This window comes from Halichoeres trimaculatus, unplaced genomic scaffold, assembly GCF_033239565.1.
Source record: "Halichoeres trimaculatus isolate MK-OKI-2021-1 unplaced genomic scaffold, fHalTri1.1 fHalTri1_scaffold_20, whole genome shotgun sequence".
Classification (NCBI taxonomy): Eukaryota; Metazoa; Chordata; class Actinopteri; order Labriformes; family Labridae; genus Halichoeres; species Halichoeres trimaculatus.
Genome location: NW_027437198.1, coordinates 16,266,256 through 16,284,432, shown reverse-complemented (window position 1 = coordinate 16,284,432; position 18,177 = coordinate 16,266,256). Strand labels below are relative to the sequence as shown.

At 42.1% G+C, this 18,177-nt stretch overlaps 1 protein-coding gene across 2 annotated transcripts in view; it reads left to right on the top strand.

Moving 5' to 3' along the window:
* grin2aa (glutamate receptor, ionotropic, N-methyl D-aspartate 2A, a) overlaps positions 1–18,177 on the top strand; it is a 176,062-nt gene that overhangs the window by 2,403 nt on the left and 155,482 nt on the right. Inside the window, exon 1 of one of the 2 annotated variants that reach the window (XM_074695979.1) lies at positions 13,209–13,763. The exons of the other annotated variant lie outside the window; for it this stretch is intronic. The gene's annotated coding sequence lies outside the window, so the exon portion shown is untranslated. Of the gene's footprint in view, positions 1–13,208; positions 13,764–18,177 lie in introns of those variants that run through there. 2 annotated transcript variants of the gene reach the window in all.

Sequence of the window (18,177 nt, the reverse complement as noted above, 5' to 3'; positions counted from 1 at the left end):
TACTGTATAACAAAGAAGAAAAACAAAACAAAAACAAACAAACAAACACACACACCCCCCACCCACCCCCCCACCACCACTGCCAGTGAGCCTAATAGAAAAACATTGACATAAGTCTGTCAAGCATACCTGAGTAGATAGATGGAGAACTGCAGATTACATTAAGCAGGGTTAGAAAAGGGAAAGAAAAATTAATAAGTACGCAATCACAAAAATTGCATCAAACGGAATGAAATGCGTTTAAAAAAGGGTCCCACATATCATCAAAGCTTCTTGTTGAGAGTTTAAGAACACACCTGATTCTTTCTAGCTTAAGGCAGGACATCACATCCGCCATCCACTGTGAATGAGTGGGTGGGCCAGGGTCCCTCCACTTCAGTAGGATAGCCCGTCGAGCAAGAAGTAAAGCAAAGGATATTGAGTGACGTCTGTGAGCGGGTAGATGGAGACCTGAATCAATAAAGCCAAATAAAGCAGCCAGGGGGTCAGCCTCCAGGTTGATGTTGAAAATCTGAGACAGTGTGTTAAAAACTTCTGTCCAGTATTTATTAATAAGGGGGCAGAGCCAGAACATATGAATGAGGGATGCCTCAGTGTAGTGGCATCTATCACAAAGAGGGCTAACGTCTGGATAGATACGCGACAGTCTGGCCTTGGAGAGATGAGTTCTATGTACAACTTTAAATTGAATAAGGCAATGGCGAGCACAAAGAGAGGTTGAATTTACTAATTTAAGGATTGAAGACCAAGTATCCACCGACAAAGATAAATTTAGATCTTCCTCCCAAGCGTCCTTCAGTTTATTGGTGGAAGTGAGCTTCAAATCCTGCATCTTATCATAGAGAATCGAAATAAGTTTTTTCCTAAAAGGGTTAGAAGATAGGACAGTGTCAAGGAAGTTTTCTTCAGGTAGTCGAAGTAGGTTAGGAGATTGAGTAAGAATAAAATGTCGAACTTGTAAGTATCTGTAAAAATGTGATTTAGGGAGGTCAAATTTTCCACTTAGTTTGTCGAATGAAGCCAAGTTGTTGTCAATGAAAAGGTCTTTAAAGCGAACAATCCCCTTTTGGTGCCAAACTTTGAATGTAGGGTCAAAGATAGAGGGCAAAAATGAGTGATTTGGAATTAGAGGGCTGAGGAGAGAGAAGTCAGTCAGGTCAAAATGTTTCCTAAGTTGAACCCAAATTCTTATTGAATGTCTGACCACGGGATTCCTAATAGAGTCGGGTGTTAGGAGCGGCAGTTTGGAACCAAGAAGTGAAAGGGTGGAAACGTTGTTGTCTGAATGTGATTCCATGGTCACCCAGTCTGGAGGGTCTGGCCTGCCATGGAAGTAAGACCAGAATGCCAAGCATCTCATATTTGCAGCCCAATAATAATAACAAAAGTTGGGGAGCGCCAAGCCACCATCTGTTTTGTTTTTTTGAAGATGGGCTTTGTTGAGTCGGGGGCGTTTACCACGCCAGATGTAGGAGGATATAAGAGAGTCAAGTTGGTTAAAAAAGGACTTAGGAATAAAGAGCGGGAGAGCCTGAAAAAGATACAAAAATTTGGGTAGAATCATCATTTTAATTGAATTGATGCGCCCAACAAGAGAAGTTGACAGAGGTGACCACTTAGTCAGTGCTTGTTTTACCTGGTTAAGCATTGCCCCCAAATTTTCTTTAAATAGGTGTTTAAAATTACGAGTAATTGTGATCCCCAAATATGAAAATTTGTAACTCTTAATTGTTAAAGGAAAACTGGTGAGAGTAGTTGTTTGTAATTTACTGTTAATTGGAAAAATCTCACTCTTGTCGAGGTTTAATTTATATCCTGAAAGTTGACCAAACCGGTTGAGCAGGGATAAAACCGGGGGTAGAGAAGTGGTCGGATTTGACACAAAAAGTAAAAGGTCATCAGCATAAATCGCAGTCTTGTGTTCCTGTCCGGCTCTAACAATCCCTGAAAAGTTCCCACATTCACGTAAAGCAATAGCGAGGGGTTCAATTGCTAAATCAAAAAGGATGGGGCTGAGGGGGCATCCCTGACGAGTGCCACGGTGTAAACTGAATGACTCTGACATCTGCGAATTGGTACGGACAGAGGCTGATGTGAGAGGTAACTCTTAATCACTTCTGCTATGATCTAGCGCTACATGGAAAATAAAATAAACTCGACTCCCAAGGGGGGGGCGGGTAACCCCCCCTCATACAATGGTAGGGGAAACACTGCAGAATTTGGTCGGTATGTATGCATAAAAGTACCTAATTCAGTACCCATCCCTATTTGTTGTGATGGTGAGAAAAGACGACAGAGATCATGGGGAGGATAAAAGGAAGGAGCTTCAGAGATGAGATCTAAAAACTAATCAAAGATCATTTTCTCCAGTATGAGTCAAAACCACGTGTGTTAAATGAAACCAGCCTATGTTCTGCTGCTGATTACTAAAGAACGGAAGAAGGTAGAAACAGACCTTTTTTTTCTCGATGAAAGAAGATATTCTACTCTTTCTTTTAGTAATTTATAATGATTAGGCATAGAACACAATATTCTGTTAGTGTTGGAAGATCAATCATAAAGCCCTGAAATTGCTGCTGTTACTGTGAATGACTTGAACATAGACTGTATAAAACATGGATGTAATCTCCCCAATGTCACCTGTTTGTTTCTGAAACGGAAAACGGAGCACATTGGCTATAGCAGCCATATTGGTAGTGGCAAGGGCTTTGCGTACAGCTATAATGCGCCTGTTGGTCACATGACCCTGAGCTGTGCCTCTGACTGGCCGAGCTCATGATCTCAACATCCTCTGAATGGCTGAGTTGGATAGTAAAATTAGCAACTCAGACAGGAGACGTTTTTTGAACCAAAGGTTTTGTAGTTAAACTAAATAGGCCCTTCTGTATAACAATATGTATTCCATTATCCCTCACTTTAAGGGGCTGTGGTGGAATTTTTCTGAGTGGGGCTTAACACCCTGTTAGCTTTCTCTTCCTCTACCAGTGGATTGCAGAACAAGCAAAATATTTTTGGACTTGTTTTTTTTTTTTTTTACCTGGCTCTAGATCACAGCTGTTCCACATTAAAATGATCCTCACCTCCCTGAGCTGGAAAACAATTGTCCAATCTGGCATTTTTAAGCCTCAGGTGCTTTAAATGAGGATTCACAATGAATAGATGTGACGAACCCCCTCAAACAAAAGGGTTACAAAAATCAAAGCAATTTGTCAGGACAGAGTCACTGTTTTTTTCCAATTGAAACCACAGTGACAGATTTCACCTGAAACTACAGAGAACAGACCAGAGTCAGAAAGAAAGAAAAAACCAATGGATCAAGGCTGTCTGTCTCTATATGCTAGCCCTGGTGCAGCTGTCTTTTACCCAATGGCACCTGGGACAGGCTCCAGCCCCGCTGACCTTGAGAGGAAAAGTGGTAAAAGTTATGGATGGACAGAAAAATATGACATGCCTCGCTGGTGTAACTCTGTAGACAACTTGTGTACAACTAGATGGTTACTCCTAGAGATGGGTATCCAAAACTGGTTCCTGTTTAAAATTGAAAAGAAATGTTTCAATCCATCAAAACCATTAGTCTTTATGCTTAAACATTCCCTCATCAGTTTTTTTAGACTATGCCGGAGCTGCTGAGCCTTACGTTGACTAGTCTGCCACAGTTAGCTTGGCACATGATAACAGTTTCCTGAGAAAACAATGATTCATGATTTACTGAAGAACTGAACACACAAAGAAATAAACATTACTCACTCACACAAAATTCCTTTTCAGTACATTAACCAAAAAAGATATAAACAAAATAGCTTGATACTAACTGATGCTGCTAATGGGGAACTGCATTGATATGCTAGCAGGTAGCATACATAAGTATAACTTTGGTTTTACGACAAGATTTTAACTTTCATCACAGAAACATATCACAATTACACTTTGTAAACAATATTGAGAACACTAAATGTCAAGATACTAAGAGGCAAATGAAAGAAAAGGTACGTACAGGCTCATGACTGGCTTCATGACTGTGGCGAGGTTCCGAACAACTCAAACCATCGCTATAACCACATAGTAATACCAGATGGCTTACTTCAGTCAATCACATTAAACAAAACAGTACATTAACGTCATGTGACGTGACGTGTGATAATTAGTCATTTCAATGTTTTTTACGTCTAGATATCCAGATCCAGTGACTAATCTCATCTTTATTTGCTTATAAACTCAGTTCAATGTTATTGACACAGAAAACCTATAACCTACTTTTTGCACAGACAAAACTCGCTGGAAGAACTGATGAGACTCAATAAAAAATCGATAAGGGCATTTGTATCAATGAAATACCCATCCTTAGTTTCTCCTCACAAACAACTGAAGAAATATGAGCTGGTTAAGATTTGCCTCTTGGTAGTTTGTTTTTTTGGATGGAAAGCACTATTTGAAATTCAAATCCAGATTTTATAAGGAGCAAAGGACCTTTTCCAGCTATTCTATTGTCACAAAACTCAACTGCACCTTGGGCTCGTTGGCATGAAGAGGAGAATGCTTAGAGTCCGTGCAATAAACGATGCTGGCATGGAGGAAAAAAAGGTCAATACTTCTGCTATTTCGTGATGCAACCAGTGGCGCAGTAACAATCAAGGATGAAGTCATGCTGCTCATGGAAGCAGAATAATTCCTGATCTCATCATATTATTGCATTGGTAGCTAATGAGGCTTATAGGTGCTTAGTCTGGGGATGCTCAGAGGAGGCTGTGGGTGGATGCTGAGTACCTGACATCTTGTACTACAGCAAATAAGAATAAGAGCAATTGTTTCACTTCATTGGGTGCTTTGCAATGAGATTCCTAATGTACAGCTAAACCTCATTAATATCATGCGCCATATTTTATTTATTACTAAAGTACTATTAATATCAATTTAAAGGGTGTGACATTCTGCACATGGAAATGTGGAGAAAACATAAAAATAGCACAAGCAGAAAAAATCAAATCCAGTTAAAAGATAAGGTTTAACGTTTCTCTTCCTCCACAGCTGCAGGGCTCTGTCACATCACCTGTAGTGACATGGCAGGGTCTTAAATCTGTGACAAGGCTTCTACCTGAGCAGCAGCTGGACTCATGGGAGGCGAGTAAATCTGCCATGTAGGAGGGGTCAAGTCCATGTGGAGCTTTGACAGCAATGAGTAGGAGTTTGAAATCAATCTGTACCTAATCGGAAGCTGCAGAGGAGGTGTGAGAGTTGCAGCAATGTGGTCTCGTCTCCTGATGTTTGTTAACAGCCTGGCTGCTGAGGTCTGGATGAGCTGGAGGCAAAACATGGATTTTTGACTGAGACTAGAGAACAGAGAGATGGAGTAGTTGAGACAAAAGGATGGCTTTTGGGAAGTCTGAATGAGAGAGGATGTTTTGACTTTACGATGCTTCTAATCTAAAGAGAGCATGACCCAGAGACCTCTGAAAAATTTACATTTGTTCAGACTGAGAACCAGGGGAGGGGGATTTTGTTGTCAGACTCTTAAATAAGCATAAAGTTAGCTCATTTTTCACAGATTTCTGTGGAGTTGCCCCCTACCGGCCATTTGAAAGAGTTTATGGTTTTCAATTCAACCTAAGTGACAGTACATGTGGTTTTTAGTTTTCTGTTTTCTTTCTCTTTCATTTCACACCTCTCACACGCTTAAACCACACAGGTGTTTTCCCTAAAGTTGTGTATCTATCAACCTATGAAACAAACAACTTGCAAAAAAATCCAGAAAACTTTTTCTGGTACAGACTTTTAGAGGCTTGGGCTGGGTAATAATCAAAACAACATCATCAACATTTAGAGCGCCTAACCAATGTGAAACTAATGTATCGGTCATATCGTTTTTTCCCCCTTGTACTTGTTTCTCTACGAATACACCATCTCCTTAAAAGACACTTCTGGTCGTGGAGTTACACGACAGGCAGCCTGGTGTCGCAAAGCTTGAAGGCTGCCAAAAAAACAGAAGAAGTAGCTACATGACACAATCTCATGCAGTCCGATACACTCAGTATGTTTACATGCAGGTAAGAAATTGGACTATTAAGATGCATGTAAACAGCTTGGTCTATGGTGGCTACTGTATTAGACAGACCTAGAATGGACTGAGCATAGTATGATCGTCAGATAATGCGATTGCTATCAGACTGTGGTTGGATTTGACAGGACTTGGGAGGTCTTGGAACAGAAATGTCATAGAGGAAAACTTAGACACTGAGTCGACAGCACAATGCAAGTAGCTTGTACCCAAAAGGAATGCCGTCATGTTTGGGCACACGTTGGCTACAATAAGGATGACGTTGACCAAAAAGTAGTGAAGTACCTTTTTATAGGTTGGTAGGTCAAGTTTCTTTTCTGCATTTCAATTCTGTTGTTTCAATAAATAACCTTTAATTGTTTATCTGTGCAAGTTGGTTTCAGTTACTTGTTTCAAGAGTGGTAATCAAGGTAAAAGCTTCAATTGAACGTGATTTAGATTTTTGCCATAATTACCCAGCCTTATAGCAGAGACTCTCTCTTGAAAGCAGTTATCATTTTTTTTCTTCTCTTACACCATACATTATGGTAACATGCTCTTGGCCAATCATGCAAAATGGGTGATATCATTTTCCTACTTCTAGTCACTTTTAGTTACCTTTATTACTGACGAGCTGGCAACACTGTGATGCATGCACAGTAGAGTCACGTAACTGGACATGCACCACCCCAAAAATTTAACTATGCATCGAAACAATGCAGAAAGCAAGCTCTATGATTGGACCGTAAGATAGCACAGTATCTGAGGTATCTGACACTGATTCAGCAGCCATCTTTCCTCCCAAAGATTTCAGTTTGATCAAAAGCTGCTCAGCATTTATCTGCTCCAGCTTAATCTGATTAGTTTCTGACACCATGCAGTACTAGAAACTTGTACTGCGTAGTGAAACTACATGTGATAGAAAACTGTACTGCCAACTAGTGTTTAGGAGGAGTAATGTAGAGTGATACAAACACTCCAGACTTGACAGTTTGTTTATTGTTTATAATGAATATGAGATATTCAGTATGTTTGTTTGAACTTGTGTTTGAGTGATTTTTTCCCCCAATAAAGCTCTCGATTATGTGTGCTGAATGAGTACCACAGAGTACCATTTGTGTAAAAGTTTGTGTAAGAGAGTGTGTGTGGCTGTGTGTATGTGTAAAGGGGAGGGTATTAAATGAGCCATTGATTTCTCCTATCAGATTACTGCATCTGAGAAAAGCACAGGAAGCAGAGAATGATGCTCTCAATAAAATGATCAGGAAATATAAAGGAATCTGATTGATCTCAGTGTACTGTGTTTGAGTTTGCGTGTGTGTGCGTATGTGTGGGTGCATTTGGGAGCAATGGATGCTGTTACATCTGTTTCCCTGCCTGTCTGTCCTGTGCCCCCCCCTTTTGTGTGTGTGGGGGGGCGTGTGTCGCTCAGCCCTTATGGCCATTCTGTCTCCCAGACAGCTGTTTGGTGACCTGGTAACACCCTGTGCTCCCTCCCCTAGCTGCTCCCAAACACACTCACACACACACTCCCATACACATAGCTGCTTGGCATGTCTGCCACCACTGGTATCCGCAAGCCACAACACTCCCATACACCCACAGCACACTCACATGTTTTCAGTCTCATCCGTTCACTGCTGATGACCTTTTTTTTCAATTCACACCAAGAATAGAACAGATGCACCCTGAGGGTTATGAAGCTCAATGTTTCTCAGAATGTCTGCTCAAGTTCGAACAACTCTAAAACTCCAGCAAGAATTTGGCGCCGACTCCCTGATTCGTTGTCATATTTTCATCACATGGCATGTGTTTTATTCTTTTGGAGGAAGAGTTTCTCTAATTATTCCAATCCAGAGCCTGTGCCAGTCTCTTTAAACCTGCTTCCCACAAGATTAATGAGAGCTGAATTTGCCTCGTTGGCGTTTAGTCACATGGGTTTACTTAATGTTTAGCTGTATGGATCAGTGAAGATCTGCCATGCACCTACTCTTGTCCGATATTCATGTACAAAAAAGGTGCAGCCAAACTGTCTGGAAGGTGTCCAGATAGAAGGTATAAGTGCCCCAGTCTGACGTTGTCCTTCTGGCTCCAGTGAACCATGAGTGCTGATTTGCACAGAAGCAGTTTGCAACAGAGTGTAGAGCTAAGAAGCACCTTCACATCAGGGAACTAGGAACAGACAGGCTTTTGTTTCCTCTTTCAGCATAACCTGGACTGACGTCGCTCCCCTCACCTCCTCCTAAAGCCTTACCTGAGAAAATAAGATACTGATAACTAGACAACCAGTGGCCTCCAGCTCAGAGTAGAGCAATAATCTAAGCTCAGCTCTGCGAAACATTCTGGGGGATTTCAGCCTGGGGAGAAAAAGCGCAAGGTTAAAAGAGGATTCAGAACTCCTCACCAAAAATCATGCTGCCCAGTGAGTGTGTGTCTGAGAGTCTCTGCACTACCTGTCCCTCTGAATCACCTCCTCCTTCCTGAGTGCTAAGCTCTCTGTGTGCAGCAAGCAGAGGGAGGAGGGAGAACAGAGAGACCTGAGCCGCACATAACAGGCTTACAAATTACAGTATTGGATCGGTGCACGGACTGGTGTCCTCACTGAAATATGATCCAACTCTCTGCCTGTATTGGAGGTTTTACAATAGGAATAGATGGGGGCTTTACATTAAGATACAATATAGTTAATTGCAAAACATGATGATACACTTTATGTCATGATATGACACATCATTTTCTGATATAGATTATGAAAGGTAGGTTAGAGCAAGCACACGATCAGTTTTCTCCCCAGGTTTGTAATAATTAACAAACATCCATCTCCATGTAAACAGAGAACTAAAAACCAATGAAAACCAATCTGCATTCCTGCTCTGCTTCAACAACAACATATACACTTACCAGACACTTTATTAGGTACACCTTGCTGGCACCAGGTTGGACCCCCTTTTGCCTTCAGAACTGCCTTAATCCTTGGTGACAGATTAAACAAGGTACTGGAAACATTCCTCAGAGAGTTTGGTCTGTATTGACATGAGAGCGTCACGCAGTTGCTGCAGATATTGTTTGGCTGAACATCCATGATGAGAATCTCCCGTCCCACCACATCCCAGAGGTGCTCTATTGGATTGAGATTTGGGGACTGTGGAGGCCATTTGAGTTCAGTGAACTCATTGTCTGTTGAAGACACCAGTTTGAGATGATTCCAGCTTCATGACATGGCCCGTTATTCTGATGGAAGTAGCCATCAGAAGATGGGTAGACTGTGGTCATCAAGGGATGGACATGGTCAGTAACAGGAGACTTATCAGACCAAGCAACATATTTCCAGTCTTCTATTGTCCAATTTAGGTGAGCCTGTCCAAGTTGTAGCTCCAGTTTTCTGTTCTTACCTGACAGGAGTGGCACCCGGTGCGGTCTTCTGCTGCTGTAGCCCATCTGCCTCAAGGTTGGACGTGTTGTGTGTTCAGAGATGCTCTTCTGCAGACCTTGGTCGTAACCAGTGGTTATTTGAGTTACTGTTGCCTTTCTATCAGCTCCAACCAGTCTAGCCATTCTCCTCAGACCTCTGGCATCAACAAAGCATTTTGGCCCATAGAACTGGCGCTCACTGGATATTTTCTCTTTTTGGGACCATTCTCTGTAAACCCGAGAGATGGTTGTGGGTTAAAATCCCAGTAGATCAGCAGTTTCTGAAATACTCAGACCAGCCCATCTGGCACCAACAACCATGCCACGTTCAAAGTCACTTCAATCGTCTTTCTTCCCCACTCTGATGCTCGGTTTGAATTGCAGCAGATCGTCTTGACTATGTCTACATGCCTAAATGCATTGAGTTGCTGCCATGTGATTGGCTGATTAGAAATTTGCATTAACAAGCAGTTGGACAGGTGTGCCTCATATAGTGGCCAGTGAGTGTAGAAGTGAAACAATAAGATTCCCCACACGATCATTCTCCTTGATAAGCAACCAGGACGTAAAACTTAACAGTTATGATGCTGCAACATCAAACCATCTGTGGTTGAATATTCTGTTTCCCACTGTTAGGCCAACCTTTTGTCCTGCTCTGTACACTTTAACACCTGCTGCTGTCTTCACTGATGATAATCTGACTCATGACTTTGCCACCTTGCTTACTATCTGTCACTCAACCTGTTATCTCTTAAAACACAGATGCTATTTACATAATCTTAAAGGGAGATAAAGGTGAGTGGGAAAAAGAGAAGATTAGATTGCCCTTCAAACTTTTTTTTAATGACACAGTAAATAAATAAACAACATGAAAAAAAATCAATGCAGACTTAATGGCAACACTGAAGTTCACTTAATTCACCGTAAAAAGAACATTAAAACACAACCAAGTGTAAAGTTTGTATTCTCCCTGAGGTCATAGTTGCCTGGTGATCGCTCCAGCGGGTTTCCTTATACACTTCAGCCTGGCTGTGACCCTCTAAAGAACTTACAGTCTGCATTCTGCATAGCCTCCAGATGACTGACAATTAACTGAAAATGACAAACAGGTCAGTGGCCAAATGTAGGCTATAGCATCACAGTTTATGTGTCAAATCAATAATGAAACAGGATACAGTAGATTGTCTGACCAGGCTGGCTGTGCGATTGTTCCGTATAGTAAACAATGCAATAAAAAGCAGTGAGAAGGATAGAGAGAAAGGATATCTTTCTCTCCGTGCAGTGGAGGAACTTTTTATTAGATATTCTCAGAGATTTTGCGACTCAAAGGTACTTTGCTGCATTTTTATTTCCTGTATGAATATTATGCTCCTCCACTTAATTTGCATTTGAATTGTCCAAGGTATTACAGCTCGAATCAAACTTTCCTTTTTGTACTTCACATTATTCTTTTCCAAATAAATGCAGTATTTTCCATATCTCCTATTTTAATATCCTCAAAGTCTTCCTATATATGCTCTGGATAACTCAATCTCCAGAACATGGGACTTGTGCAGCTCATCTCTTATAGTCTCACAGTAATGTCCTTGTAGTGACGTTTTCATGTGTTTGTAATACCCCATAATGAGCTCATGCTAACCTTCCTGGGCCTTATGATATTTTCAATGTCACAATGGCATTCAGTGACATTTCCATGCATAGTATTCACAGGTTTGCAGTCTTATTTTTGGAGGATCTAGCCTGTGCTTGTAGGAAACCTATAGCTCGCTCTCGTACAGTATCAGGGTCAGCGCACGATTGAAACTTGCTTGTTTACTCTCTTGGAATACAAGTGTGGCTGCGTGGTGCATCACCGCTCTGCAATGAATCCTAAAATCGCTTTTTTTTTCTTATAAAGCTGCAGGCACAAGAATAGCACAGGGTTATATGGTACATCCACACACTGCAGGAGACTCAGTGTCCAGTACCCACACACACACACTAACGCGCACACACACTCTGTCGTCTTTGAGCCTCTCTAGTCGTTTGACAGTCCTTTGCTCAGTCAGGTGTGAATTATGACTATATACCCATTTGTGAAGCCTGTATTACTGCATGTAACATCCCCTCCTTCTTTCTCCCTCTCCCTCTCAGATCAACTCTTTGCCTCTCTCTGCGCTCCTCTCTTTAAGAAGAGGGGGAGAAACAGAGCAGGATAAGATGCAGAAGAAAAAAAGATATGGGAATTCACATCAACTTCCAAGTTAGAAACAATGAACACTGTAGATAGATGGATTATGACATCTCAGGTTCCAACAGAAACGTGGGTATCATCTGCATATCAAGTAATCCCAGACTGTTCCCTTTATTATCTGGAATGACCCACACCTGGCAGCAAGGGTAGGCAAAAACTTAGCTTTTTAACACGCAGATATCTCAAGAAAAAAACAGATTCATTGGTGGAGAGGCATTTGCCAAAGCTGAAAAATTAGGTACTGAGAGAGAAGGAAAGAGAAATAAAAGCTGTGTCTCCAGTTTAGGGACTGCTTCCTTCAGAAGGTGCAAATAAGACTGAAGGTGTCACATTTTTATTCTTTGGTTTGGAATCTCTGATTGAATATTATCTGACTGATCGTTGTGGTGTTCTAATTAATAAGAAAATATTGTTTAAAGAGGGGGTGGTGCGCTTTTTTAAAATTCTTTATTCTGTCCCTCTGGGGCCCCTGCAGTAGCTTTACATGATGTACAACTACAAGAAACAACCCTTGTTTTCTGGAAAACTCTTATTTCCAACCCTGTTTGAAACACGTTGTTTAAGCTCCTGTCACTTTAACACTCCCTGGTCTAAAATCCCCCTTCCCTCTGATTGGCCAGACATCTGGGGGCTTGTGGGGGGCGGAGCTACGGGCAGACATTTCTGTTTGAGGGCTGCTCCTGGTGTCATGAACCAGTAGGGACATCCTTATGCAATGACATCATCATTTCAGCAAGTCTTGTGAAGATCTCATGAATCTCATGCTATTTTTTTCAGAACAGAGCATTTTGTGCAGTTTATGGGTCGGGGATCTCTACAACTTGAATAAATAGAAGTTTAAGGAATCTTCTCACTTTTAGTTTGAGCATCCAGCATGGGCACTTAGTGGTTTATTCTGGACATCATGATATTTGGATGTAAAGTTTGCAGGTTTTATGTTCTCTTGGTGACTTTAGTACAAGGAGATAAAGAAAACACCTGTTTTCATGAAAGTTTGTGATTGTTTTCTCCCTTACAACTTGTTAGTCTGCACACGTCTCCTTTTGAACTGAACAGCTATAGAATTTTATGAGCCGTTTAATCACAGTGTATTTTTCTTTGCACCGCTAGCTGGAGTGTTTATTTCCCCTTTATCTGCTGCTGTGCCCCAGTTTTCTGGGTGGATTGACTGTATTAAAAAAATCCCAAAAGTCATGAATGGAGGGAGCTGGCAGAATGAGTAATCTTGACAGAGATGAGAATAGAAACGGGGGAATATCTGAGGGATGGGGGTTAACATGTTGTCTGACTCATTTTGTGATTTGGCCAAACTCTGCCTCTGTGAGTCCCTCTCTGACTGCGCTCCTTCCTGGAGGAGCTTTAGCGCAGAGCGAGAGAGAGGCAGCGACAGACCGACGGACCGACAGTCCGTCTATCCATCCAGCTGCCCGTGCCTCTGCAGAAGCGCGAGAGCCCAAACGTGAAATCGCACGCACGCGCACAAAAGCGCACACCATCTCTCACACATACACACACACTCACATACACGTGCACGACAATAGAGAACGAGGGAGAGAGAGAGAGAGAGAGAGAGAGAGACGTTGGGTCCCATGCTCGGCTTGCAGGCTGCCGGAGCTTCTACTGTAGTAGTTAACGTGCGTGTGCGTCTATGTGTGCGTCCGGCGGCTGCTCACCTGCCTCTTCCTCTCCTCACCCGGGACAGGAATAACGGGATACCGGGAGTTGTGTGCACACAGAGGCAGGTTGAGCCCCCACAATGCGCGGGGCCAGCAGAGATTGCAGTGGAGAAGAAGCAGCATCAGGCGCACACACAATGAAGATTGGATTACAACAACAGTGATTTTGTTCGTTGCTGCGCGCGTGTGAGGTGTCAACACCGGGGATTTCATTCAGTTTTTTTTCTAATTCTCGGACACGGTGGGAATATTTAATCGCCAGAGATTCGGTGATTCTCTACCCCCGTCCTGTTGTTGCAGTGTTTGTGAGTGTGATCTCCATCAGAGGCTGCATGGTTTCTGCGAGGAGAGAGGGGACTGTTGCAATGTCATCTCGCACCGCTGTTTTGGAGCTCTGTGGAAGGGAGATGCTGTAAGTACTTTGTGATCTCTATTTTATTTTGGCTGTGAAGCTCCTGCAGCTCTCTTGATTCCTACAGCCCTCAGTCTTGATCAGCGGGGTTCTACCCACAGGAGTCCCCTATCCAAAGTGCGGCACCCTCACTACGGAGAGCGAACCAGTCCCAAAGACACGATCAAATGAGGCTCAAACAATGCTTATTGGACAGTGTAAAACGTAAACAAAAACGAAAAGATTCCCTTCTGCCAGGTCTTACGTCAAGTATCAGAATTTCCCCATATTTCACATCAGGGAGCTGGCGCAGTGAGCGCAGCGCAGGCTGCCTCAAAGCGCATCACTATACATCTCTCAACCGGACAGATCTCTATAATCACATTGATACAGTTGCTAAAAAAAATATGTCTAGCCATAATTTATCCGTGCAGGTGAAATTCAAAGGAACATGCCTCTTTGGTATTTGGTAAAACACGTACCCACAGCCCCTAATATCAGACGCTTTGAGTCACCCAAAATGCGTTAAACCGAGAGCACTGCGCGCCACTTTAGAATCAGAAGGTGTGCATTCTTCTGCCTTTTTATTCCTGCTTGTTGGATAACACATTGCGGGGTTTTTCTCACGCCACTGGTTGGTACAACTTCCCACTCTTCTTCTCCATCCCAAACCAGGACGAACAGTCCGCTCTGCGTTGGAGAGATCTCAGAGAGAGGGGGGCGAAGCCGGAAACTACATAATATTGGGTGTCATTTCAGGCCAAATCTTGCTGTACATATGTGACAGAAAGTCTCCACAGGCTTTGCCCTCAAAAAAAAAAATCTTTCACTATTTAAGGAGCGTCTCGACCAAGAGTGAAAGAAGCGGGCATTATTGCACCAGTAGGGGTCGCACTTGTATTGTGTTCCCTCTATTGGACATAATCTGGAGATCCAAATGAATTTACATCTCCTCTCACCCCCCGCTCCCCCCTGACTCCCTCTCTCTCCTGTTTTCGGGATTCAGTCACGTTGTTGAAGCGCAGTTCTCCTATCACAGAGAACCCCCCTCCTCCTCCATGTAAAGGCGCCAGCTGCAGCTCTATGGAAGGGCAATCCATATTTTTATGACAGCTAAAGGAAATAATGAATTAACCCAGCATACCTCCCCACATGCAGATTGAGGCCCGACCATAAACAATAACCAGGCTGCCTTTGTGCTTCCCCGGCTCTCAGAAAATGAGTGAGTGTGCGTTTAAAAAGACCGGTTATTGTGTGCAAGAAAGATTGCATTCATTATTGCCAATTATAAAACCCCCAGCAGAGGAGAGAGGAGTGAGAAAAGTAGGAGAGTGGATTGTGTGTGTGTGAAGGAGAGATGGATGCAGCTGGTTCTACTCTTTATTTAGCTAAACGTACTCGTGATTAAACTTGTTGGAGCTTTTTGTCACAGGAAACTTCTTCTTAAAGAGGGTTAAGAGCCAGAACTTTGGCCTGTAGAGGTGGATCCAGAGTGTAAAATACACCACAGGACCAGCGGCTCAGTTTGTCTCTTGCTGCCTCGGAGAAACACAGACTGAAAACAAATCATACCTCTTTTCATTTTTGCTTTCTGTGCTTTTTGCACTGATATTTGCATGCTGTTACAATACAGCAAATTGAAATTCAGAGAAAGAAACAGCAGCCTAATATGGGCCTCCTGCATGCTAATACAGCCCAAGCTGACTGATGCAATTAGTGCAAAAAAAGTGAAAATAAGTGAGTGAGGAGACAAAATGTGAAGCAGAATGAATTCTTTGAATAAATCTGAAGAAGATATACGTGTGCGGCAGGCGTCAGGTGGAAAGAGACAGAAAGAGAGACATTATATAAGAGAATGCTAGTGGCCTCACTTTCTTTATGTGTGTGTGTGCGAGAGACATACACACACACACAGACACACACACACACACACACACACACACCGTGGCACCGTGGGTTTGCAGGGAGCTAAAGAGGTATGTGCAGTGGGCAGACAACATGTTGAAGCCTGAGTGGTAACAGACGATTACTTCCACTGGGCTTCTCATGGGTGCTCATGCACACGTCAGGGCACACAGAGCAGATGGCTGGGGCCTGGGAGAGAGAGAGGAAGGGAGATAGAGACAAGAGGGATTGAATGGCTGGGAGAAAAAAAGAAGTGGAGGAATGACCTGACAAAGGATAAAGAGTGTCAGAAGTTATGTAGGATCGTTCCAGAACTTTAAGGGGCCTCTGGCAAAGTTCGGCAAGTCTCCAATAAAAATTTGTCCAAAGCGGATGAGCAGAGTTTCAGGCATCCTGTTGTCACCTAACCTTTAACATCTCATCATAAATCCTGATCCCTCTAAACATTGATGGTACTTTGTATTCAAAGGCCCAGCAGGAGCTTTCTAACCTCAGCAGCACATTAGTAGTCATACAATTTCTCTGCGTCTTTCAAAATGGCAGAATCTCATTTTAGAATAAAACTCTTAGAACGAGGTAGAAAGATACCTGAGGTGAGAAGAAGACGAGGGGGAAATAAGAACTAGAAAAGCACTCAGAGACTGCAGACCTCCATCAAGCACATTGTGATTGTCATGCAACACTTTAGTCCTACTTTAATGTTATACTCCCTTTCAGCTGACTGTCGGCTACAATTTGGTGTTAGTTGCAGGTTTGTATGATAATTTGTTACCTGAAAGTGTTGAAAATTATGATGACCCAGTACATATTTCACATTCTGGATGTTAGTATCCAGAACACTGGCAAGATCTGGATCATACTTTTACATCCGTCAGAAATGTTTTGCAAAGAAATCTTCGTGGAGTTATATACGCATCTTGTGAAAAAGGCCCTATCTCACAATGATAGAGAATCCTTTAAAAATGTCCTGGATCCAGACAGTGATCCAGATTACCTCCAAAATTAAATCACTTTTTCCTTATCCCATTTTGAATATGTCCTGAAAATTTCATCAAGATCCGTCAGTTACTTTTTGACTTATGTTACTCACAAACAGACAAACTCTCCCAAAAACATAACCTCATTGGTGGAGGTAATGATGGTGTGGGTGAAGAAATAAGGAAACACTATGACCACCATGTGACAGGCAGAGATGGATGAGGAAGCTGGGATCTCTTGAAGGCAGAAAGAGAAGGCTGGTTTGGATATTGTTAAGCAGTTATGGTTCAGATTATTGATTTTAACTTCCCCTGAGAGATCAGTGCTTGGAATATGGTTTAAGTAATGAACAAGTAGCAGAACCCAAATTCAAACATGTTCAAGTTCAAAGGCTGATATTACTCATTAGCCATCAACATTGAACCCTGGTCAATGGTCACCTTTTTTGTGTTTTTTTGAAAGTTTCATTGTTGGAAATGCAGATGTTACAGAACAGGCAACTAAAAGTAGTACCCAAATGCAGATTCAAAGATTTGTAGGTTCCTTTGTAGCAATTAAATTTTAAGCATTCCTTCTTTATGATTTTCCAAGGCATAACCATAATACAGACATGCAGACAAGTACAACCCAAATTCAGATATGCTCAAGATTAAAGGCTTGAGTCACCCACTAGCCATCATCTGCATGAATCATGGTAAATGGTCACCATTTTTGCTTTTTACTGGTTAGTTATTATTTTTGTCAGGAATTCAGATATTTCAGAAGGCGGTAAGAAGCCGAACCAAAATGCGGATTTGTTCAAGATCCAAGTCCGATACACAAATCTCAAAATCCATCAGATACTGTAAATGATAAGTTTCTGGGCCTGACACTTAACTTATTGTTGGTACCAGCATAGCAGTTCATTATCCCAAAATAGGGGATAAGAGGTGGAACCCAAATGCAGATGCATTGAAGTGTCAGCAGTTATATCAGAACATTAGCAACAGTGTAGATGTCACCACATCTGGAGTTCACATCAATAGAAAGCTTTAAAAATAACCGAGAAGCATTAACAATACAATAAAAGTGGAAAAACCAAAGCACTCAGGTAGTCTTTTACAAACCGGAGGGTATGTATTCACACGTGCATCCTCTGGGTCGTGAGTAAAACATACACTTAGCATCCACAGTTTCAACCATCCTGGCTCCGACTCTGTAAATAAATCATCTCCACAGAGTGTGTTCAGTATGTTAATGTAATTTTAATGCCATTTAGAAAGAAAGAAGAGAGAATGGATGTCACTGCAGCAGTAAATGTAATCATATTAATCATCATGTAAAGATAATGCAACTGAATTATTGATGCATGTAAAGGCAAGTTGTGAGTGGAGCAGAAACACTGGCGTGAATGTTGTACCACAGAAGACTTCAATGCTGGTGTGTGATTTTGTGTGACTGTAGAGAGTTTTTTGGATTTTAAAAAGATCCATTCAATCTATTTGCCCCTATCTAAAGCAAGATGACAATTGGTGTTAGCGTTCAGTCGCTAACTTGCTAACACAAGAGTAAA